This window comes from Acanthaster planci, linkage group LG01 (assembly GCF_054643075.1).
Source record: "Acanthaster planci isolate LZ-2023a linkage group LG01, COTS_SCS, whole genome shotgun sequence".
Lineage (NCBI taxonomy): Eukaryota > Metazoa > Echinodermata > Asteroidea > Valvatida > Acanthasteridae > Acanthaster > Acanthaster planci.
In genome coordinates, this window is record NC_141777.1 from 14,361,623 (window position 1) to 14,387,208 (window position 25,586).

Consider the following 25,586-nt stretch of genomic DNA (forward strand, 5'->3'; position numbering starts at 1 on the left):
TTTTTGATGGGTTGGAGCAATTTGTGTATTTCCTCCTTAACAGAGCCTACCATAGCAAAAAACATTTCCCACATCACTAGCATTCCAGTCTTCAACTAGAGTCACTCAGACCCAATGCTCAGTGTGAAGTTTGCCGTCCAAATATAAAGACGTACAAATCCAGACCGAGTCAAACTGACAAGGCATCAAATGTCAAAGAAACCTGCTGATTAAGCACGGTTACAGCATAGCTTCAGCTGTGCATGTACTTCAGAAAAAGTCTCTGCGAATGAAATTAATACTAAGGGACCGTTTGTTTTTTGAATTTGTCATTTTCAGCCATTGGGGATTGCTGTCCAAGTCCTTATGTCAAAGCAGTAGTCGTGCGTGTTGGGGAAATTGGTTAGGTTATGAGGAAGACTTTGGCCAGAATCCAGGGTGGGAAAAATTCATGGATATTGCCTCTGATTCTGTCAGTAGAAATTCTGTGTCTGTGTCAAGTTTGTTTTTGGTGGCTGGCCATAAAGGAGAACCAAGAAAACAAAACAGCATTCAAAATAATTCCACAGAACTCTGAACAAAATGAAAAAAGTCCAGTTTTTGTCTTGTTAATGTGATTGAATGAAAGTATTTGGGTACATCACTAGATGGCTTCAGGGGCTTAAGTCTGAAACTTAAGTCATAAAAAACTGTGACCAGAAAAATGAACCCATGGCACAATCAACGATTTTCACAGACATGATGTAGATGGTGCTTCATGTTCAGATGCGGCCAAAACATGCTGAGTCCTGGTGGTGGGCCATCCTTTTGTTTAAGATTTTAGAAAATTGTTTGTTCCTATTTCAACTATTCACAAATGTATGCTGTTTTGTGGTTTCTGTGTGGCCATAATATACTTGAAAGCTAAAAATTTCAAAAAAGAGACAAGTCACAAATTCAAACCACTTCAATTCATGAAATGGGTCCACGAAAAAAGGCAATCCATGTAGGTGACAGCCATAGCATTGGCCGACTGGACCGGAACTGTCTTGCCTGACAGAAGCAGCCGAAAATGACAGAGAGCATTGACGATCACGTGGAGCTTGAGAACATTTATGTCAGAGTCCTGCTAGGTTGGTTCCCATTGGTTCCCATAATTGGCCAGAAATCTGATATGGCGGAAGGCTGGCGCCCTACCAGTAGGTCGAAGCGTCTGCTGTAAGTAGGCTACCATGTTGTGACCTAGAGGGGAAAAAGGAAGGCCGCTGGTGAGATTGGCCTTGGAAGACCACCATATGTTAGGTGGTGACAGAGAGGCCGGCACCAGAACGAGAAGGTCCAGAGAATCTGTGCACAGTCTGAAGAGAGACAAGAGTTGAAGTTGGAAAGGTCTCATGAGGAGTCAGCACCAAGGGGCAAGGTCGAAAAGACTAGCCATGAGACCAAGAAGTTGTAGCCACGCCTGAGCGTTTATCTGTTGACAAACTCCAACAGGGCAACATACTTTATAAGATTGCCCACGCTGGCATCTGTGGGAAATACCGTGCTGCGGTGGTGATTGAGAACAGCTCCTAGAAATGTGGGCATCTGCGACAGAGTTTTTCTTGACTTGTCATGTTTGATTAAAAACTAGAGATGGGTTGTAAACGGGAAGCTGTAGCACGAATAGATACCCTGGCAAACTGTTCAAGCCCTGTAAGCAAGGAATCATCCAGGCAGTGAAAGGCTATGGTCACAAACTTGAGCAAAATATCAGAACCGTCCTATCAAGCGAGGGACAAGAAAAGACAAGGAAAGACACGCAGCAAATTCCCTAGAGAGCAGCTAGATCAACATTCTTCTGAGCTGACTCCATTCGATGAAGATTCCTGTCTTGAAAGACATGGGTAGACTTGCCGCTGTTCGGAAAAATCTTATCTCTGGCCGTGTTGGGGAAATCTGGTACCGAGAGATATTGATCAAAATCACCCAGTGGGAACTTCAAAAACTGGTGCAGGGGGAAGTCTGAAGTCCACCGCTTGGCCTTCGCCAGTCTGTTCATTGCATCTATACAAGAATAATCAAGGGGAAACCCTGGAAAGAGGGGGGAAGACAAGGTCTCACTAGGTAAACCGTGCTTGAATGAGGGATCCCCCCCATCGTTAGGAGGTGATGGCCCGGGGTAGGCAGTCCCAGGACTTGCATCATCTCCCGCTGTAGAAGACGTAAGCGAGACTCTGACGGTGAAAGATCATTCACTGATAGGGGCTCATCCTCATTCGGAAACTGACCTGAACCAGAAATATACAAAGAAAGGTCAGGACCAGAAGCGAACCCACAGTACGACTGTCATCCATTGTGCGTTAATATGGCCCCAGAAGGTGAAAAATGCCCTGAAGCTCGGCCAGAGCATTGCTCGAACAGGCCGGGGGCGGAGAATAAGGCTCCAAGGTCGAATGCGTAGTAGCTGGAGGAGGAGGATATCACTGCACAAGTTATGAAATGGACTCAGAAAGGGCACATAACGTTTCTTTGGTTGAGGGCAAGCAACAGCCTTTCAAGATACAATTTTTCTTCTTCTGATGTCAAGAATGACGTGAGGAAGATGAACCCCTAGATAATTTGTGTTTCTTTCCTGAGGAATTCCCTGATTCAGACGGTAATTAGGAAGAAGGTCGGCTGGAAGGGGGATCAGGCTGCGTGTCCGCAGGAAGCGGGTCAGAAATAGCAGGAGACCGAAAACCCTGACTGGGAAGCAGGCCTAAAGGTTTGGGGGTTGGAGAGGCCACCATGGAGTCCGACCCAGGTACTGTAACTGATACCAAACCCTAGGTGGGTTGGGAGTGGAATGAGCCCGCTGATTTTTTGGTCACCCAACCTAAACCATTACTGAGGGTTGACGAAAGGGAAAATGTCCAGAAAGGCAAGCAGGCTAACCCTAATCAACTGTAGTCGATGCATGCCTGCTGAACACGGTCCATAAAGGAGTATACAAACCACAACACAAGCTAGGGGACGTGCAATGTGGAGTGGGTGGGGCCATCGCTATCAGGAAGAGCGGTCTGAACTACAGCGCAGCGAATAACCAAGGTACCACTGTGTACCGTAACCTCCAAAGGGAAGGCTGCGAGCTACGGCATTGTGCCGAGCTATTTGAGCCTGGCATAGGCCGGTACTGGACCAGCAGCCCACTCCCTAAGAAAATGTTAAGGAAGGCAAGCAGGCTAACCCTAATCAGCTGCAGTCGATGTATGCCTGCTAAACATGGTTCACTTAAGAGTATAACAACCACAACACAAGCTATGGGATGTGCAATGTGGAGTGGGTGGGGCCAATAAGTAGGCCACGCTACAACTGGTGGCAGCGGTGGGATGCTGTATTCAAGAAAAGCAGGTAAACTCTTCGCTTTTTCTGTGCCATGGAATGGGTGGATGATTTGGGTTGGGTGCCGGACTCGCTGGACAGCGGCAGCACAGGCCAGCGTGGGACAGCGGCAGCACAGGCCAGCGTGGGACAGCGGCAGCACAGGCCAGCGTGGGGCCCTGCAGTCAGGGGCCAGACTGCGAAGGTGACGTGGAACTCGCCTGGGTTGGCAGGTGAGCCGGAGTCATTCCTCGCGGGGAATCTGGAACATTTATCCAGGAGCGGGGGGCAGATATTCGAGGGTATCGAGTGCATCAAGTGTGTGGCATGGGGGGGATTTGGGGTTAGGTTCCCTGGAGAATGCGGCCACGCCTGAGCAGTCCCCGGGTGACTTCCCCCCTCCCAAAGTCGATGGGGCGAGAAAGGTGCGGTTCCGATTGGAGCACGACCATTTTGCCCCGGTCACTGAGGAGGGGGTGGGGCATCGCCTGGCGACATGCCCCAACCCCTCACTAGTACACCCATCACTGGCGTCTGTGGAATGCCCTCTGGCAGCAGGGGCACACTGGGAGAGGCGTTCCAGTCGGAGCGCCCTCAGGGTGGGTCCGTGGCTGGGGGGTCCCGGCAGGAGCCGGTAGGAAGTTCATTCATGTCTTGTGGTAGCGCACGCATCTTTATGAGGCGGATCCCCCTTGGATCCACGTGCAAATTCATGAGGCCACTCGGGGATCCGCACGCGTATGTGCGAGGTGGATCGCCCCAGATCCGCGCAGACACGCAAGGCGGATCCCCCTTGAATCCGCACGCAAACTCAGGAGGCAGATCCCCACCCGGGGACCTGCACACATCTGAATGAGGCGGATCCCCCTCGGATCTGCGTACAAACTCATGAGGCGGATCCCCACTCGGGGATCCACACGTATCTGTGTGAGGTGGATCCCCCTCAGATCCATGCACAGACACGTGAGGCGGATCCGCCTCGGATCCCCGCACAGGCACATGAGGGGGATCCCCGTGCGGGGGGAGCCGATCAGAAGGACCGAAGACTGGTGCAACTTCCAAACCGGTATTACGAAAGCTCGGCCTGGGCGGATTACCTCACGCACATTGAGGGTGTGGCCACCATCAATAGATGGAGCAAGGCCGAGAAGGCAGAGTACTTGGCCTCCCATCTGCGTGGACTGGCCCAGGAGGCATTCAACGACTTGTCGCCGGAGGGACTACGTGAGCATCCTGGAACACTTCGAGCGGTGGTTTGGAGTTGCTTCGCAGGTGCCACTCCATCGGGCTCAACTTTCCATGCGGGTGCACGGTCAGGGAGAGTCCCTGGAGGAACTGGGGGGTCCATCCGGGGGTTCATTCCGGAATGACCTGGGGAACAAACAATTGCAGCGCCATGTCTTCGCCAGGAAGGCCACGACCATGGCAGAGGCAATTATCCTGGCCACTGAGATGGAGGATGAAGGTCCAGGTGGTCGAGGAACCCTCCGCATGTGCGTCAGGCAAGGTGAGGGCAGCGGGTGGAGACCCACCCTTGCCGGGCGCCCCTCGCGGGTCCGGTGCTACGGGTGCCACGAGTATGGGCATTTCCGCCGGGATTGCCCACGCGGGAAGGGGAAGGGCGGCGCCGTCCAGGGCCGGCTGCCGGCGGATTCAGACCCCCAGCGGAGCGGGCCGCTGGAGGCAGAGGACGAGTTCCTAGTTGCGACAGCCGACATGGAAGGAGAGGAGGATGACTCGATTTTGGACAGGTTTCCCGAGGTCTGGGACCTGAGCAAGATAGCTCAGGAGCAGCAGGAGCTGGGACCGGTCTGTCAGTGGGTGGTGGCGGTGAGCAACCGACCTGAGTGGGAGGACATCTCCGACCTTGGCGCCGGGGTCAAAAGCTGGTGGTCTATATGGGACACACTGCACCTATTCCGAGGAGTTTTGCAAGTGAAGTGGGGGAGAGCTGACTGGGGGCCCCCACCTGGAAGATCGCCGTCCCGAAGGCCAGAATCTACTTCTTGCCCACAATCTCTGCACTGCTGGACACCTCGGGGTCGCTTGGACCGCGGCCCGACTCAGGCAGGCTCCTGTGTATTGGAGGGAGATGAGATGGCAGGCTGAGGACTGGTGCCAAAAGTGCCATCTCTGTGGTTCTAAGAAGTCCCTGCCGCGTCCTGGGAGAGCTCCGCTCCGACAATACCTAGTGGGGGCCCCAATGGAGCGGATTGCCATTGACCTTACCGGACCCCTGCCCTGAACCAAGGCCGGGAACACCAGCATAATGGTAGTGGCGGACTATTTCCCGAAGTGGGTGGACGCATTTCCCCTTCCGGATCAGACGGCCAAGACCATGGCTAAGACCATCATGGAGCAGGTGATCACATGCTTCGGGACACCCCTCGAGATCCACACGGATCAAGGGTGGGAGTTCGAGGCGGGCCTGTTCTGCGGGGCCTGCTGGCTGTTGGGTATCCACAAGACCAGGATGACTCCGTTCCACCCCCAGTCCAATGGCATGGTCAAACGGTTCAATCGAACCGTGAAGACCATGCTGAGCTTGTTTGTGGCTGAGAATCAGGATGACTGGGACGAACATCTTCCCTATGTCCTGATGGCCTACCGTTCCTCCCAGCACGATAGCACCAGGCTCACCCCGAACATGCTCATGCTCGGGTGGGAGGTGGGGCTTCCCTTGGACGTCGTTCTTGGGTCACCAGAGGAGCGAACAGAGACTACCGAGGCACACGATTACATTGGCGAGCTGAGAGCGAGGCTCACACGGGCCCACAAGTTTCAGAGCTACCAGAAGCAGTAGTACGACCTTTGTGCCTAGGGGGCCGGGTTCGAGCCCAGCCAGGCTGTTTGGCTGTTCACCCTCACGGAGAAGGTTGGCCACGCCCCTAAGCTGCAACGGTGGTGGGACCAGTTGGCCTGCCCCCACTGTCAGCGAGAATTCTGCCAGTGGACCAACTTGTGGCAACACCTGAGGTCGGCTTGTCCGGAGCTGTTCGCCGCCTGGCCCTGTACCTGTGAGCGGGGGTGTGGCCGCTGCTTCTACCGCTCCGACGTGGGATCGGCACCACCGACACTGTGACCACGTCCTCGTCGGCCAGGTCTGGGCAGAGGATCCTGACAACCCGGAGGTCTTTGTCTTTGGGGAGTTGGGGGTTGAGCAATCACCCCCCCCGCCTGTCCTCCGGGAAGGGAGCCGCTCGGACCCGCCCCTGGTCAGCTGCTACGGGCAAGCCCTTGCTGCCAGTGCCCTCTCGGTGCCAAAGGCAGGCATTGCGGGGCCGGCCAGATCAAAGAGACCAGTCGGACTGGCCTTCTGGTGCGGCACCGGGCCCTCGGGCCCCCGCAGCGGCTGCCGCAGCCGGAACCGCCCCCCCTGCGTCACTCAGTAGAGACGGGGATGCAGACCGAGGTAGAGCCCCAGCCCCGGTTTGGAGCGGGGGCCGCCGGAGTCTGCCCCCCAGGTCCACCTGCGACTGGGGGTGCGAGCCACTCTGCAGGAGGAGCGGGCCACCAGAGATGCAGACACCATGATGGACCTGCCCCTCTGTGAGCATCACCACCGCCCACCGGAGTCCGCCCCCCCCCGTAGCAGCGAGGCAACGCCGGGGGGCACCACGGTGACTGGAGTCTCCTCCACATTGGACCCCTGGATCCCCTCCTGTGGTAGCGGAGAAGAGCCATGGAGCCCACCGGACGACCAGTTTTTGTCATAGCTTTCCCTTTGTGTACACATTTCTTTTGTTGTTGTTGTTGTACTGCGCAGGGGCGACCGGGATGGCCTCGGGCTGGCCCGCCGGGTTGCGCCGCCTCATGCGGGGATGAACAAGAGTCCTCGGGGGGTGGTGTGGCGCCGGAGGGTTCGGTCGGTGGGGGCGCCAGCTCGGACCCGCATGGAGCTAGCTAGCTGTCCCCGCTGGTATGTGAACGGCCCATGGTTTTCCCGCCTCACGCCTGCGCAGTCCCCGCCTAAACGCCTTGTGTCTTGAGCTTGTGCGTGTAACAGCTTTTTTGACGTCGGGAGAATAAACGGAGCATTCTTGCTCGGAACGGCAATTTGTGGTTGACTGTGTGCTTCTATGACAGCGTCAGAGCCCAATAAGTAGGAAACACTACAATATTCTGATAAGATAACCAACAAAAATACAAACAAGAAATGTCACAACTGGAGCAAGGTAGAAGGTATATACAGATAGGCAAATGGAATTGGATAAGCAGAAAAAAGAGACAAACATACTCAATTTTATTCTGAAATCAATGAAAATATGTTTATATAACAAAGCAAACAGTGCCACTAGGCGAGAACTGAGAAAAACTAGGTCAACACAAGGGCCAGTCTGCCAACTTGGGCAAGACTGAGAAAAGAACGACAGAATATATATATTTACAAGGGAAAAGGAGAAAGAACAAACAGGCAAGGTGATCAAGAAATGACACTGAAACACTAAATAGAGAAGGAAAACTCTCAAAAATGTCGGAGCCAGACCAAAACATGTCCGATGGTAATGGTGCTAAGAAAAAGAGGACGAACATGGCAGCCGCCTCTGCGGGAGTCCAGCAAGAGAGGGCGCACTACTGGTGATCGAGAAATTAGTGAATGGAAGTCATGGACTAGGAAATAATGCATATGTATTGGTAATTTGCATGGGTTACAGCAGATGTCAATAATTAACTCACCTTTTTTGTTTTCCACTCTGGAGCTGTAGTGAGTCTACCTTGAGTATCTGAACCTAAATGTAAAGTACAGTAGCAATCAAGAGCGAGTACCAAGGCTACATGTATGTTAAGTAAGTAGTTTGAATGGGTTCAGCCTTCGGGTTCTACCCGAAGCCACCCGCACCCCTCCCCTTTGCATAAGGGTCCCCTATACCCGAACCCAAGGTTTCCCGCCAATTTTAGGATCCAACAACTTCACGCAACACCACACATGCTGAATCACACGACTCACGAATCCTGTTCCATGCTCCACCGCTTCCGGATTACCTTTATAACCAGCTGTCCACTCAAGTCCAGCACACTCTCCTGAGGATGGCCGAAGCACACTGGCTGAAACGTCGAGTTTATACTAACCGGTTCTTTTAAAACCACACCTCGTCCAAAAGAGATTGATTCCATGGTGTACCCGCAAACCAATTTATCAGGGTTCAGCCTTATAACTTGTTCTGTCAGAAATCAGGGTTGGATGTATTTATCTAGATGAGTCACAAAAACAGGGCCCCGACTACATGTTCCCTACTGACTGTGGTTCTACAGTAAGACTATGAATATTAAGGACATTCGTATGAATTACACTTACGATTGTAAGATTAATGAAGATTTATCAAAGTGGACCCATCAGGAGCTGAAGCATAGAAAACCGTATCATAAGAGTAGCAAAATGTATCAAAACGTACTAGAGTCACATTAAAACAGCCATGATTATCAACGGTAGGCCATGAATGTCTTTATGAGGACTGCAAGAATATGCCAGACTGAATTACAATTGCACTAGTATTAGCCTTACTTTTGAAAAAAGTTTGGAACATGTTCAAAACTTTTCTGGCCCTTCCAAATCTATAAGGACCACCCAAGGTTCTTCATGCTTCACACAGATGCCATCACGTATGTGTCCATGCATTTCCATGCCTCATGAGACTTTGTCAATCAGCGGCTATTGGGCCAAAATCATGACAATGTGAGCTGGCTAGGCCTATGATGAGTGTTTGGAAGCAAAGCTTGATGCTGGTATGCCTCAAATGTATACAAATACTTGTATAAGGGACTTCAATTGGACTCATAGCCGAGTTCCTTTGCAATACTTGTATACCTGTCTCACAATTCAGACCATGGCATGACTTTCAGGATTAATTCCCGTAACAAACATTTTTTTTCAGTGTACTCAACATGACAAAGTTTTCCAAAGGTGGGGGTTTCAATAAAACAAATATGATATTCAGAACATGATCTGAAGCATTCATCACCCCGGGATTCTACCTTCTTAAGATGTCGCAATTCAATGGCACTATGTATAGAGAGACAGAAATAAGACGAAGTTGGCACATACCGCGGAGCTGTAACATTTAAGATCATTTACACTTTCGATTTAAATGTGTGGAATATTTAGTCCACTGTACTTGAAACACTACAGGAACGTAAACTGTCATCGGGGATCAGAAAAGCCTCTGGGTGAATTCTAACAAATGGGAGTGAAGCCATGTTGATTTACTCACTCACATAAAGGGAAAGCCGTCATCACCTTGCACTTGGCCCCAATTTGTAGATAACCCCAATAACACCTTTGACTGTCTCAGCTCCACATCCACATCATTAAGTTGACGAGAGCAGCCAGTTTTGAGCGAACAGTTGATGTACAAACCTCACCTATCTTTGGCAGTCATCCTTTTACACGTGGTGATTCACAGCCAAGCACAGCTGTGTAATTAGTGCTATCTCCCGGGAAAAACTCTCACCAAGTCTGTGTCCGGAATGAGGCATTATTCAATAATGATTACTTCTACAACTTCATACTGGTATGGCCAAGTGGGGATTAATATATGGCCTGATAGAATGATAAAAAAAGAGTGCTAATTAAGGATTTCCCAACCTGATGCAAGGTGTCAATTTTTTTAAAAACTGTTCAGAGTTTATTTGCATTATACATGTGGCAATATTGCAGCAATACAGTGTGATCATGATTTGTAAGTCATGATGTACATTTGGTCATTTGAGGATAGCCATATTTATCTGCAGTGTATTCGATCAACTGAGGAGTCTCACTTTCCCAAAATAGCCCACTTATAAAGACAATACAAAACGGGAGATATACTGTAATCAGCTGTGGTCTCATTTTGAGAATCGCTGTCACAATGTGCATAGGCCTCAGTGGTGTCAGTCTTGAGGATATATGTATGTGTCCATGATTATTACATGGTTAAGGGTATGTCATCAAACAAGACACTTTTTACAACTGCTGCCCTACCCACAACCCCCAGCCCTAAACTTGACTAAAGAAGGAGCTCACAGAAACCATGAATTCCAACCAACATGAAAATGCTTGGACACTAGTTTAGGGAGTATCACAGCAAAGCACTTTTACACTTTGTTACAAGCATGAATCATAAAAAAAATATCTTGTGCAAGATAAGTAATTCTGTGTAAAAGGGCATCTCCTTTACAAGATGAACATGAAGTAGGCCACAATTTATGTAAGCGTACAGTCATTAAACCAAATCATTCAACAAAAATTAACAGAAATTCTTTGGTTAACAAAAATTCTTTAGTTTTGCCTGTGGCAAGTATTGTACAAGGGTTAAATCATGCCAAAGCATCAAGATCTTCACTTACACATGCACTGAACTATCTGCATCATCCTCACCTTCACTGGACTCTAAAAATGGACAAATGTTTCATGACTGTAACTGAAAGTACATGTGGGTGATACCTATCCATTGGTTGCACAGAAGAAAACCAATGTCACCTTTTTGGTCCTCAGTGTGAATGACATTGCATCAACAAACTCTGGCCACTTGGCTAGGGATATAAAGCACTTCTCTCTCAGATATGGGTTTGCTGACAGATAGCTGGACCAGGTCAGACCAGGCATTCAGCTCAGCTAAGTGATCTGAATGAGGACACTACATTTCAACACTGAAGCCACTTAAATCTGAAGGGGTAGCTGTTAACAAATTCATCCATCTTTTCTTTGTTAACAAGGTTTCCCTTGATCTTTTCTTTTTTTTTCTTGAGGGACCACTTAAAACAGTTTATGCCATCCATGTTGTTAACCTGATTGCAATGAAGGCATTTACAACTGTTTACTGCTGAGACATATGATGCTCGCTAAGGCCTTTCATAATAAGGATTTGCTCGGCTTTAATTAACTTCAGTTCTACAGCCAGTTGGGATACACTGAATTATTCAAATAGGCTTCGCATCAAGACGCCGCCAAAGCATTTTTACAAAACTTGGAGTTTTCATTTTTTCACTCTTAGTGGAAAAGTGTTGGTGATCATCAAACTATTGTAGCATCGGTGCTAGAAGACCAGTGGGGGTGCTAGCACGGATCCACAGTAGAGCAGTGTGGTCGGCACGTACTGGTCAGCCTGGGAGACCCGTTGCCATGGCGCCAGCATCGCAGCATGTTCTTAAGTCACATTGTTTTGGTTGTGTTTTGGAGTTTATGACAGACAGGAGTGACAGTGTGAAAAAAAATGGTCAAGAGCCACAAAAAACCTGAGCAGAAGTCTTGAAATTGTCTTTTGTCACTGTGAGGAAGACCAGTAGAGGCAGTTGATGTTACATTGGTGGCAGCAGAAGCACGCTGACGGAGAAGACAGGTGAATTTTTCTCTTCTTTTCTTAGCTTGTACAACCCAAGTCCGAGGATGGAATATGGCCCTGGAGATTGTGGTCAGCATAGTGGGCATGGGAAAATGCCGGTTCATCACTTTTTATGAACTTGACTTTGTTTTCAAGGACCAGCCTAGTGAAAAGACATTTCATCACTTCTGATGAACTGGACTCCTTTTTCAAGGAGGTCGGGCAAGAGAGTTTTACTCTGGAAGATGTGGGCGGGAAGGGAGCAATGAACCAGGTCAGACAGTTGAGCAACATACCATGCATTGTTTGCACTGACATGGTAAGTGCTGTGTCTCCGAGAGAACTGCCCTTCGCTGTAGACTGCAGCAAAGCACACTTAAATTTCAGTTGGAACATTGCTGAGGTGTGCCTTTTAATTAATGCAGTGTAGCATTGGTGCCGGATGACCAGTGGCCGGGCACTAAGACGGATCCGACGTGGGGTAGGCCCCTAGTGGTCAGTCCAGGGACCTGTTGCCATGGTGCCAGCACAGTAGTGTTTCTTAGTCACATTGTTTTGGGTGTGTTTAGGAGTTTATGCCACACAGGAGCGACAGTGCGAAAATAAATGGCCGGGAGCCAAAAAACCTCAACAGAAGTCTTCAAATTGCCTTTTGGAAGACCAATAGAGGCAGTAATTGACATTACACTATGACAGGCCTGTGAAATTCTGCAAAAATTTTCCTGCCAAATTGTAGTTTCAAAGGAACATTTAATGCACAATGGGCCAAAACTAAAGACGCACAGGCAAACAAAGTATGACAAGACACATGATGCGGCAAAGTTAATCAAATCTCAACAACACCAAACAATCCAAATGACAAATTGACACATGTCCATAAAGTTAGAAAAAGCCAAAACCATCATTTTCAAGAATTTAATTTGGATGTTTTACAAACAAATTCTGGCTGAACTACATGTAGCAAGTCAACGCATTAAAGTTCTACCATACAAAAACAGCACAGGACAGGGAGTATTCCAGCACACAACCACACATTGCAGCAGCAAGTCCATCACAAAGTATCCAATCTCAAGTTAAGTCCCAATTAGCTAAGCTATTCCAAGAGCTATTGCAAAAGTATACTCCATTGTTACCATTTGTACTGTTAACTGCGACTGGTCTTGTGAAAGGAACCACAGGCATTTTGACTGCAACACTGGTAGTCTGGCGTGGAGTGATCAATTAACTTAAATACAAATTTGTCCAAATGAAGTGAATAGATTGACCAATTAGTAGAACTGAAAAGTAAATGCATGGTTAGAAGGAAGAACTCAAACTGTAGGGGTATTCACAGTTTGGGAATGACAGGCCTGTACTGACCATGGCTGTAAAGGGGAGGGGATGTATATCCATCCCCCCCACTTTTTACGGGGGAGGGCATGGAATACTGAATCATCCCCACACATTTTTTCGTGATGAGACGAAATTAAGGTGGATTGTCAAACATGGGAGAACAATTAAAAAAAAAAGCCATAAATATGCTGTCAGGCTGATGTAGGATTCAGCAGGAATGTAGTACATGCAACAGATGTACATTTGTATCATGAACATTGCCCCCTGTGGCATATAATGTAAGCTGGCATGCTTGGCTGATGATACTCATGCAGGGCTGGTCATGCTCATGCAAAGTCCTATGACATTTCCAGGACTTAACCATGACAATGTCCATGACATTCATGGCAACTATGCACAGAAGAGGTGTTTGGTATTAATTATGAAGACTTCCATAGCTAAATACTATAGACTGACAAGGATGTAGCTTGTAAATTTATGATTGTTATCATATCAAAGCATTCAATAAAGAATAAGCCTTAACAATATTGATTTCTATCACTTTTATCCCCTCATAACAGGATTCCAGGACACCCTTATTTTTTCCCAAGTTTCAATGACGTCTCAGGAGTTTTTCATGATCATGGGAACCCATTATTTATTCACAGGTAGAATACAGGAAGAGCTAGAACCGTACAAAGGAATTTGCAAAATACCTTGAAACTCTTCCTTAGCTGAGCAGACCAGTACCCTGAAAGTGCAATTTCAGTTCAGAATTAAGAGGGTATGAACTCCATCAAGAACGGCTTTGTGATTTAGGGAAGCAGCCCTCCAATTTGAAACATAACTTCAACAACTCGTCTTTGTGCAATGCTGACAAACTAGTACCGGTACATAATTTGAATTGTAATGGCAGGCTGATGGCTTCTATGTGACCTGGTTATGCATCATAAGGTATCTTAACAAATCAAGAAATGGAAAATCTTAAACGCTCTTTAGGATCACCTGGCTAGAAAATGTTGACAGAATCAAGGTGGGTGCACCTTGGCCAGGAAGACACAAATTTAAAATGAGGTTAACTTTCCCAGAAACAGCATGCCATTTATGTTAGCATACCAGACAACCACTGGTGTAATTTACTGAGTTTCCTTGCTAGCAGGACATCTGATACATTCATTACTTGTTCGCAAACTTCAACAATCCTATCTCCAGCATTCTGAGACCACTGTCGGCGATATATAAGTTTCAATTATGCAGTGTATGCGCTGTATGCATCCACGTATTCCTTGGAAACCTAAAGCATCCATGTGAAGAAATGTTCTAAGACACACTTTCTGTAAAAATTTGAGTACTCTTCAATGTGTCCAAATTAGTTCACATCCTTTTGGGTTAAAAGTGTATTGAATGTTTTCTTATTTAATCTTTGAAAATTATCCATTTTTTTCTGGACAACTGTAGGTGCACTCGCTGTGATACCAAAAGGGAAAACACTGTACAATGTATACATTTTTCTGGTCAAATCAGGAACACAAATGATTGACAATTGAATGACAATTGCTCATTAGCTGAATGGCATGTACTTACCCATCAATGAATCACTGAAGATAAGGAAAGTTGGAGTAAGGCATAAAAAATTTCAGCAGTTTTGAGACGTAACACTGGAGTCTCCTGCTTGGAATGGCATCACTGTATTGCTCATGAAGTTTCCATTCCATCAGCATAAACACCCTCAAGCACCAAAAACCACTTCAAATTAGCAAAACAGCAATGAAAATAAGACCGGGGGTTGCAGTAAAAGCAAATTACATTTTGTATGGACCTTTTAATGCCAGCCATTAACAGTATGATCCATGTACATACATATGACTGATAGTTATTGACCCCAAGAGACTATGGTTACAAGTCCACATTACATGGTGGTCAAAACTTAATAGCTGGGGTTTCTGCTTCCTCAGTGGCTGGGTGAAGTGACATAACTGAATATCAATTCCAAATTTGGAAAAGGTGGTCCCTGAAAACAAGCCCTTGTTGATGATTTTTAGATTATTCAAGTTTCTCAAAGCTTAGTAATATCTTCACTGATACATTACAAACATAGAATGGGCATTCCTTTGTTTCCGTGCAGCAAGGAAAACGCAGAAATACAACTGCATGTTTAATTTTGCAACCTTGAACACAGGGTACGATTTCCCTATTTGTCTTTCATTTGGCGGTGGGTAAACCTTACCCAGCACTCCTTTAGAACTGTTTCCCTGAAAGTGGGAAACATGGACCTGGCCTAGCCCTGCGCAAGGTTTCCGTGACCTGCATGATGTGGACCTTTCATTTTCCCAGGTCTGCAAGAGGTGCGTATATGTAAAAACAACTTGCCTACACAGGCTCGTATAATGGCACAGTATCTGAAGGGATCAAAAGCTGCAAGTGATTTGAAGAAGGCATAAGGTATGTGTAGGCCAGAGGAGGTGTGACTGAAAGTGTAATCACTTTCTTACAATCAATGCCCCTGCTGATGTGTCACGGGGAGATTTCCATCATTAGCAAACTTTGGAATGGGTTAATATGGGCCCTCCAGTGTGTCCTCATAACTCCTATTCATACTCTGTCCATCTGAACTGAAATGTTTGGAGGGGAATCAAATTGTCACAAGCAACAACCCTTAAGCCAATCAAGAATTCTACTAAATTCAGGATATAGACGCAAACTGAAGCAGACTGTGTTTGTCTTTCCGAGGCTAGAATGAATTGAGAATAATCATGAGTCGTACTCTTTAGGCTTGGCAGCCTTTGTGAGTCAATTTCTCACATGTATGTGTGGAGAGATCCCATCAACAAGGGAGGTGCGAGGATGGGAAAGCTCCCTCAAGGAATGACAAAGCTGAGTGGGTTACCACATCCCTAAACTGAGACAAATTAAATTTCCGATTATTACCGGATGAATCAGTGGTAACTGTTCTACAATGGCTGGAATCTATTTGCTGCTTGAGGGCGCTACACAATGGTAACTTCCCCCTCACGAATTTCTTACTTTTTTTCCTAGCAACATGGAAAATTAGACATTTTCCATGTACTTCTGCTCTTTTTGGTGACAAAGAAACAAAAATGATAAAATATCCTCTGTGCATGGATTACTATAAGCCAATATGAGAAAGTCATTCACAGAAAGTTCAAATTACAACTTTACCTCACTTCAATGTCAGTTTTGAAATGGAGAAATGATCTCTTAATAGGAAACGTAGTGGAAGTATATTGCATGTAACAAAGCTGCATGAAGAAGGGTTGATCTCCAACTTCTCTCGTCAAGTGAAAGAATCCAGCAGTTACTTGGCAATACAAGTATGGCATCCTCTGTCTTCTTCAGCCACTGAAGTGGGATGCGAGCAGCCTCCTCAAGTTGGAATTAAGGCCACTGCCCATTATAAAAAGTGGATGGCAACATAGCCTACAGGAGGCAGGATGGAGGGCGCGGATGAAGATGACCATGCAAAGGGGGAAATGCCTGCCAAAGGGCAGTGCACTGTCGCATGGTGACGTCGGGAACGAAGTTGAACCACCGAATTCCTAGTATGTTATGTTGGCACTGCCTTTGACAGCCTCAATGTGATCTTTCGCTTTCTTCTTCAGAGCATGCCTTACAATAATTCAACATGAAAGAAAGTACACAGCCATGATAAAAATGACCATCAATCATAAAGCTGGCCTTGTTGCTCCAAAGACTTGACTTTCTTTGCAAGACGGAAAGAAATCAATCTGTAATTTGGCAAAGTTATTTTACTACTAAGGAAAGTCACAAAGGTGGTTCAGTCTTCCTCTAAATAGTTTGTGGTATGAATTCAGGAAGCACTCATAATGCTCAGTGGCACTCAGAAAAATCATACGTAATGATGAAGTTTATGAAATTCATCATCAGAAGTGCAGAGAGTCCTCAGAAATGTTAACCTCGTTTGAGCCAAATCAGGTTGTAAATGCATTCTGCTTAGGAACAAATTCAAAAAAGGTGACTAACCAGCTGGAACTCAGGAGAAACCCTGAAATTTATCAGGCTGGCTATCAAGCTACGTCTGTTGAATTAATATTTCTTCTTGAGTATGTCTGAGTGGTGTCAGCTGGTGAAGGACCCATTTTGAACCAGAGTTTAGCCTGCAGTGTGAGGTTCTTGTGCGACTTCAAGCCCACAATCTCTAACCAGGATATGAGAAGTCTGTCTCATCATACTTAAAATCTGTTTGAGTTTGCTAGGCTCAAAGTACACACTTTCAAAATTCCAATGCATATCTTGGAATCTACCTCTGGGTTGGGATTTCCCTCACTCCTCAAGAAGCCACTACTGCCCGTTTGGCCTAGCACGTGTAAAGACACAAGGCTGGGCAGCTGCGAGTGTAGTTTCAATTCAAGCCATTCTCATGAGCTCATGTGGTACTCAGTTGATACTTGGCACTTCATGGGAAGCCCAGTTAACACTCAGCAACACATGCCATGCTCAGACGTCACTCAGCACATCATTCGATGCCCAGCAGCTCATGCCATGTTTGGTTGATCAGCAGCTCATGCAATGCTCAGTTGATACTCACTATCATGCAAAGCTCAGGATGATAGTACTCATCACAGATGCTCAGTTGATACTCAGCAGCACAAGCAATGCTCAGTTAACACTTAGATTGTAATCTGTGACTAGTTCACTAAGGAAAGCATCAAGTACTACTTGACACAAATTATAACCTGATTGTTTTCATTTCTGGGCACATCAATTTGGACTCAGCTGAACAAAAATAATTTTGTTTAGGACATAATAAATTCTTCTTCATAATCCAAACCAACTATAACCAGCAAATGTCTTATTAAAAGATTGTTGGTGAAATGTTTTTGTAAATGCTTATTTTTTGTAAAATATTCACTAAACACATATTCTTTGCATTTGTTTAAATGATACAATTACAAAAGAGAATTTCACTCAACACATTTATTTGACAATATTTGTAATATTTACAGAGCAATAGAAAAACTGCGAATTCATCAAGTATCTATGAGGTGGCACTCAAGAGTCATGTTGTATTCAAGAGGGCATGATGCAACTTGTAGCTGGTACTTTGCAGGTGGTGCCCAGTAACTCAGGTGATACTGTGATGTCCAGCCTCTCTGGTAGAACTCCTGGAGGGCACTCTCCTCCACATGGTGTGGCATATGGACAGTACTAACTGACAAGTTGGAAATCTCATTGAATAGGGTGTCTGTGCAGTAGGAATCTAACCTAATTGGCTGAACGTTTGATGTAAACTGGAGAGTGACTTGAAATGAACAGACTTGATGAGACACTTGAGTTTTGTGTAAGAAACAGGAAATTGGCGAACTGGTTTATTCAACTTAATTAACTTATTTCTGCTTCTTAGTTCTCAAACCACTATTACATCTCTATTCACCAGCACATTTGTCCAGCCAGGAGATTCAGTTCCTTCAGGGTTACTTTATGAACAGCCTTGCTGGAAAGTTCTTCACACAGCTACATGTAATCTCAGTGGCAAGCTGTCCAAGTATGCCACTCCACAACTCTTCTAAATCCTCGTTGAGCAAGACTGGGTCAATACACAGGAACTGGAAAATCATTCAGGCATTCTGTTTAAATTATTCAGGCATATTTCTAATCAATTTTGTTTCAATCTGCAAAATCTGCACAAAATATAAGAAACGTTTACCAGACTTTAAGTCATTTACCACACCTTATTGTCGGAATCATTCTTTACAATAGGAAAGATGACTCAAAAAGAAGAAAGCCTGGAAAAACATTAGGTTCTTCGGTGGTACATCAAACACACACAACACAGAACTCCAGCTCATTCAGTAGGATAAAAATGATATGCTGGTACTCAGACAGAGATGGTCAGAGATTTGTGCAGATTTCTGATAAGTCAGTTGGTACTCAACAAGTTAACAAGTCCACAAGCATGTATTCTGGAGCTTGGGACATCTGCTATTTAAAATGACTTACTGTTACACATACACACATTTGCCAAGAACTCAGGTGAGGCACTGCGGATCTCAGTTTGGAATTTAGCTGGTGTTCTGGATCTGAGGTGTTCCAAAGTTGGATGATAATGGGAAAGCCAAGTGGTAGTTATAACCTCAGGTGTTCAAGGACTCAGTTGGTACTGGTATTCAGTCATCAGGCTATGCTTAGAAACTGAGTCTGTGATCTGAGCTCAGGTGGTCAGGTAGTACTCAGGATGCTAGGTGTCACTCAGGAGATGAGGTGGTATCCAAGACTTTTGTGTATCTGATATCAGCTGGTATTGTGGCGTGCTAACTGACGCCTCTTGTGGTGGACCCAGTAGACCGGCATGACCCCAGAAAAATATTTATTAACCTTGTGCAAGGATGAGCGGCTACCCTGACACAAGGGGGAATATCAGCTAACGAATGGCGGACTAAGCCAGGAGCAGTTCGTTTGGCGGAAATTTACCACCACTTAGGAAGACAAATCAATACTGGTATCAGAGCAAGGAAATACAGGGAAACCTCAATAAAACTCACGGTGACACAAGATTTCCAAGGACAGTTAATCAGTGCAATAGAATTATTACAAATATAAATCAACGAGGCATATCAAAACACAAGGTTTATTTGTACAATACACCTCACAAGGCAATTCAATAAGCCTCAAGTGGTAAACTTAATCACCTGGCAACTCCAACATAAGCTAGACTATTGCCAACGATACACACTACTCACAAGCAGTGATAATCTATATGGAGATGGAGTGTTAATCGGTCAAGGGATAATAATCCTAACTAACCACGGTTGATTAATCCCAGGGATAATAACCCTTACAGGAACCAGAGTGCTCCCAGTAACCCTCAAGGCAAGCCAGTTCAATGATTCCCGGATCGCAACCCAGCCGTCACCCCACCTATGGTGTTCACAGACGGCAAGCAATCCACAACAAATCACCGTACTACAAGCTCTAAGCCAAGGGTTAACAACCTATGCTTTAGACTGTTCCCACTCTAACCAAGACCTACTACTACATGTACTACGCCACCTACCAGTCGATACGACGCTGCGCTCTCCAGTGCAGCGTCCCACGCTACCTCACAGATGGCGTAATGTACAGCTCACAACGTTTGGCGGCAATCCTGTCACTCTGCAACCCAGCAGCGAAACTGACAGTGTGCGTCCTAAGAATGCCGCAAGCGCCCAGACCTAGTGCTTTATGCACCGCTGATTGGTCAACGCATGCATTAATAATTAATGACTTAGACTGGCATCCATGCCTACCCCTGTTTCGTCACAGTATTCTAAGATACTGATCTCCACTTACAGTAACAATTGGGAACAGAAATATAATTTTAACTCAGCTAGTACTGTACTCTGAAGCTTTCATCCTTTTATTGCTATCATTTAGTTCCTTAATATTGTAGCGCCGGCGAGTCCGGCCGGTGGAAGTGCCAGCTCGGACCTGCATGGAGTTGGCTGGCTGCCCCCGCTGGTATGGAAACGGCCCTCGGTTTTCCCGCCTCGCGCCTGCGCATTCCCTGCCGAGAGGCGCCATGGCTAGAGCTTGTCTACAACACAGTGTTGTTAATGCTAGAGAAATAAAACAGAGATTTCTTGACCAGAACAGTGATCTGTGGCTGAGTGTGTGTCTATATTAGCGTTAGAGCCCAATCAGTAGGACAGGCTACAACTGGTGGCAGCGGCAAGACGCTGGATAGCTGTAAAAACAGGTAAACTCTTCACCTTCTCTGTGCCATGTAATTGGTGGATGATTTGGGTCGGGTGCCGGACTCGCTGGACAGTAGCAGCACAGGCCAGCGCGGAGCCGCGTGGTCGGGGGCCCAGCGAAGGCGACGTGGAACTCACCTGGGTTGAGGGCGAGCTGGAGTCGTTCCTCGCGGAGAATCTGGAACAGTTATCCAAGTTCAGGGGGCGGAAATTGGAGGGTATCGAGTTCATCGAGTGCGCGGCATGGGGGGATCTTGGGTTAGGTCCCCTGGAGAATGCAGCCAAGTCTGCGCAGTCCCCGGGCGACTTCCCCCCTCCCAAAGTTGATGGGGTGAGAAAGGTGCGGTTCCATTCGGAGCACGACCATTTTGTCCGGGTCGCTGGGGAGGGGGCAGGGTATTACCAGGCGACATCCTCCCAACCCCTCACTAGTAGACCCATTGCCGGCGTCCGTGGGGTGCCCTCTGGCGGTGGGGAGGCACTGGGAGAGGCGTTCCAGTCGGAGCGCCCTCAGGGTGGGTCTGCGGCTGGGGGATCCTGGCGGGGGTCGGTTGGAAGTTCATTCATGTCGTGTGGTAGCGTTGGGGCGCCCTCTCGCCGTACCATCGTGGCAGAGAGAATGTTCCTCTCGGAGCACAGCCAAGCGGCTGCCGCGGGGTTGGAGCCTCGGTGCAAGGTAGCTGAAGCTTGTAATACTATCCATAGTATGGGGGCGCCCTCTTGCGGCGCCGCTGTGGCTCAGGAAGCATCCCTCTCGGAGCGCGGTCGTGGGGACGGGGCCCCGATGCAAATTGATGGGAGCTAGCGGACCCATGACAGGTTTTGGGGCACCCTCCCGCCGGGGACATGGCTGGTATGGCGTACCGCCTGGAGTGCTGCGAGGCCGTGCCACGGTCATCGGGAGGGGGAATCGAGACAGACTAGCTGGAGTTTGTGAGATAAATAGTGAGATGCGGGCGCCCCCATGCAACGAAACTGCGACGGGTGGCACGATTGAGGTGGATCCCCACTTGGGGATCCGCACGTGCCTGTGTGAGGCGGATCCCCCTCGGATCCACACACAGACACGCAAAGGGGATCCCCCCTCGGGGATCCGCACGCATCTGTATGAGTCGGATCCCCCTTGGATCCGCGTACTAACTCACGAGGCGGATCCCCACTCGGGGATCTGCACGTGTTTGTGTGAGGCAGATCCCCCTCCGAACCACACACAGGTATATGAGGCGGATGGAGGCCTTCCGGAACGCCCTGGGGAATGAACAATTGCAGCGCCGTGTCTTGGCCAGGAAGGCCACGACCCTGGCAGAGGCGATTACCCTGGCCACTGAGATGGGGGCCTTTTTGGTATCCCAGGCCCATCAGCGGAAGGGTAGGATCGGGCCGTGGAGGTCCGGGTGGTCGAGGAACCCTCCGCAGGTACGCTGCGCATTGCCCGCACGGAAAGGGGAAGAGCGGCGCTGTCCGGGGACGGCTGCTGGCGGTGCCAGTCTTGACGGTGCCGCCGGAGCTGGCCCATGCGCCGAGCTGCAAGCAGGTAGTGGCACGGGTCCAGGTGGCCGAGAGCGTGGTAATTCCCGCCAGGCACGAGTCGATCGTGACAGGGAAAGTCTGCGGAGATCATGCCCGCGGAGTGGGGATGGTGTACCCCAGCCTGGCGGCCACGGACCATTACCAGGTGGCCGTCGCGACGGGCCTCGTGGATGCCAGTCAGGGGGCCGTGCCGGTGCGAGTATTCAACCCGACGGGAGACCCGGTTACAGTCTATAAGGGGAGTCGTCTCGCCATGTTCGCCCCCCTGGAAGAAGGCGCGGTGATCGACCCCGAGGAGAGTTCTCAACAGGTGGTTTCAGAGCTCTGCCCCACAGAAAGTTCTGTTTGGAACCCCGAGGGTGGCACGGCGGGCCACGGTTGCCATTGAGGCTCTTCTTGGAGCTTGGGCTATAGTGTGCACGCCCACCTGTAGGACCTCCTGGACCGGGGAGCAGCCCATCTGGACGGCGAGGAACGTGAACAGCTGGCGAGCCTGCTGTTAGAGTTCCAGGGTGCCTTCACCGGGCCGGACGGCCGGCTTGGCCAAACCGACTGGGTCCACCACCCAATCAACACAGGGACGACGCCACCCATCCGGCAAACTCCCTGGCGGCTTCCGATCCACAAGCGGTTGGAGGCCCAGAGTCAGGTGGACCAGATGCTGGCGGAGGGGTAATCGGACCGTCGCACAGCCCGTGGTCATCGCCGGTGGTCCTAGTGCGGAAGAAGGACGGGTCTGTCCACTTCTGCGAGGACTACCGGCGGGTCAATGCAGCCACCCTGAAGGATGCCTACCCCATCCCTTGGATAGAGGGTAACTTAGACACACTCGAGGGAGCAAGGTGGTTCAGCACCATTGACTTGGCCAGCGGGTACTGGTACTGGTCCTTTGAGGAGCACTACCAGAGGCTGGCCTCGGTACTGGGGCGGTTCCAGACCGCCGGACTCAAACCGAAACCCAAGAAATGTGACTTTTTCAAGACGAAGGTGTCCTTCCTGGGCCACTTGGTGTCGGCGGAGGGGGTGCGGACGGACCCCGCTAAGGTCGCAGTGATCCGTGGTTGGCCAAGGCCGACAAACGTGACACAGGTCCGGAGTTTCCTGGGCCTGGCGTCATATTATCGGCGGTTTATTGCCCGCTTCACCAAGATCGCCCGGCCCCTCCATGCTTTGACCAACAAGAGCTAGAAGGAGTTTCTGTGGACCGATGCCTGCCAGACGGCATTTGAACACCTGCAGGATGCCCTAGCTACGGCGCTACGGTGTTGCAATATCCGGACCCAGGGAGGCGCTACATCTTAGATACCGATGCCAGCAACTGCACGATCGGGGCCGTTCTCTCCAAGGTAGAGGGAACACGGAGAGTGGGTAGTGGGTTATGGGAGTCAGGTCCTGACCAAGGTGGAGAGGAACTATTGCACGACCCAAAAGGAGCTCCTGGCGGTCGTGCACTATTTTAAGCACTACCTGTTGGGGAAGCGCATCTTGATGAGGACAGACCACGGCTCGCTGCGCTGGCTCTTTAATTTCAAATAGCCAGAGGGGCAGACAGCCAGATGGCTGCAGAGGCTGGGGTGCTACGAGTTCGACATAGAACACCGAGCGGGGCGGAAACACATCAACACCGACGCCGTCTCTCGGATTCCCTGCAACCAGTGCAGGCGTTCCCAAGAGGTTGACCAAGAATGTTACATGGGGCCGGCCCCTCTGGCGGATTCAGACCCCCCTCGGAGCCGGCTACCGGAGGCGGAGGACGAGTCCCTGGTTGCGACAGCCGACATGGACCGAGAGGAGGATGACTCGATTTTGGACGGGTTTCCCAAGGTCTGGGACCTGAGCAAGCGAGCTCAGGAGCAGCAGGACGACCCGGAGCTGGGAACAGTCCACCAGTGGCTGGTGGCGGGGAGCGACCGGCCTGAATGGGAGGACATCTCCGACCTTGGCGCCGGGGTCAAAAGCTGGTGGTCCAGATGGGACACACTACGTCTATTCCGAGGGGTCTTGCAAGTGAAGTGGGCAAGGGCCAATGAGGGGCCCCCCACCTGGAAGATCGCTGTCCCGCAGGCCAGGATGCCAGAGGTTCTACTTCTTGCCCACAACCACCGAACTGCTGGACACCTCGGGGTCACTCGGACCGTGGCCCGACTCAGGCACGCTCCTGTGTATTGGAGGGAGATGAGATGGCAGGCCGAGGAGTGGTGCCAAAAGTGCCATCTCTGTGGTTCTAAGAAGTCCCTGCAGTGTCCTGGGAGAGCTCCGCTCTGACAATACCTAGTGGGGGCCCCCATGGAGCGGATCGCCATTGACCTTACCGGACGCCTGCCCCAAACCAAGGCCGGAAACACCAGCATAATGGTAGTGGTGGACTATTTCACGAAGTGGGTGGAGGCGTTTCCCGTTCCGGATCAGACGGCCGAGACTGTGGCCAAGACCCTCGTGGGGCAGGTGATCACACGCTTCGAGACACCCCTCGAGATCCACACGGATCAAGGGCGGGAGTTCGAGGCGGCCTGTTCCGCTGGGTTTGCCAGCTGTTGGGCATCCACAAGACCAGGACGACTCCGTTCCACCCCCAGTCCAGCGGCATGGTCGAATGGTTCAATCGTACCGTGAAGACCATTGTTAATGCAGACTAGTCATACTGTTATAGCGCCCTCGTGCAGTTATTAAGTGGAGTACACAGATGCTGTTCAAACAAACAAATCACCTCATGCTTTTGGAAGTTGATCATGCCATTTCTCCAAGTTATCGTAAATACTTTGTGATTGAATTTTATCCAGTGTACCCTTTTGATGGACCTTAGAGGATTCAAGGAGGTAAATAACTTGTTTTCCTTTATATGGAGAGATTACTTTATTGGTTTGGTTTAAGTTAGGGAATTTTTGTGCCAGATTTTACCTCACACTCGTGGATAGTTGATATACTGTAGCCTACATGTAGGTCATGTGATAGTACATGTATTTGTGTTCATGTTACGTGCATATGTGATGTCCTTTCACACATGTTTATGGAAATCTTTATTACTCTTTATTGTTAGTTTTCACGGAGCTCTGCATGGAACCTATAGGAACTACAATATAGACGCTGAGAACATGGAACTAGGATGGAGCTTAGAAATGAGTTTAAATCAGGAGCTAAGCGAAGAAGTGACACATGTGCCATGTATGTCATGTAGCCTTGCGAATAAAAGAAGCTTCTGTTGAGACCCTTGAACCCTGACTTCTAGCAGCTGTCTTGAAGTTTCTGCGTCACATGATCACAGTTGCTATAGTGAAAACTCTGTTCATCGGACATTGGGTCATCGAATACACATTGGTTACACGTCAGATACTACTACTAGGGGGCTTCCGTATCATCAGTTGGAGTTCATACTACCAGGTGCTGGCGTATCATGCATCGGAGTTTGATTGTACTACCGGAGGCCATTGCATTGTAC

General features: G+C 48.7%; 1 protein-coding gene and 1 long non-coding RNA gene across 5 annotated transcripts in view; one reads left to right on the forward strand and one right to left on the reverse strand.

The window, feature by feature from the left end:
- wdr27 (WD repeat domain 27) overlaps positions 1–25,586 on the reverse strand; it is a 254,700-nt gene that overhangs the window by 117,670 nt on the left and 111,444 nt on the right. The gene's annotated exons all lie outside the window — the stretch shown is intronic.
- LOC147800440 (uncharacterized) lies at positions 24,775–25,363 on the forward strand. Its single transcript, XR_015428157.1, has 2 exons — positions 24,775–24,966; positions 25,188–25,363. It is a non-coding gene; the product is annotated as an uncharacterized LOC147800440 (long non-coding RNA).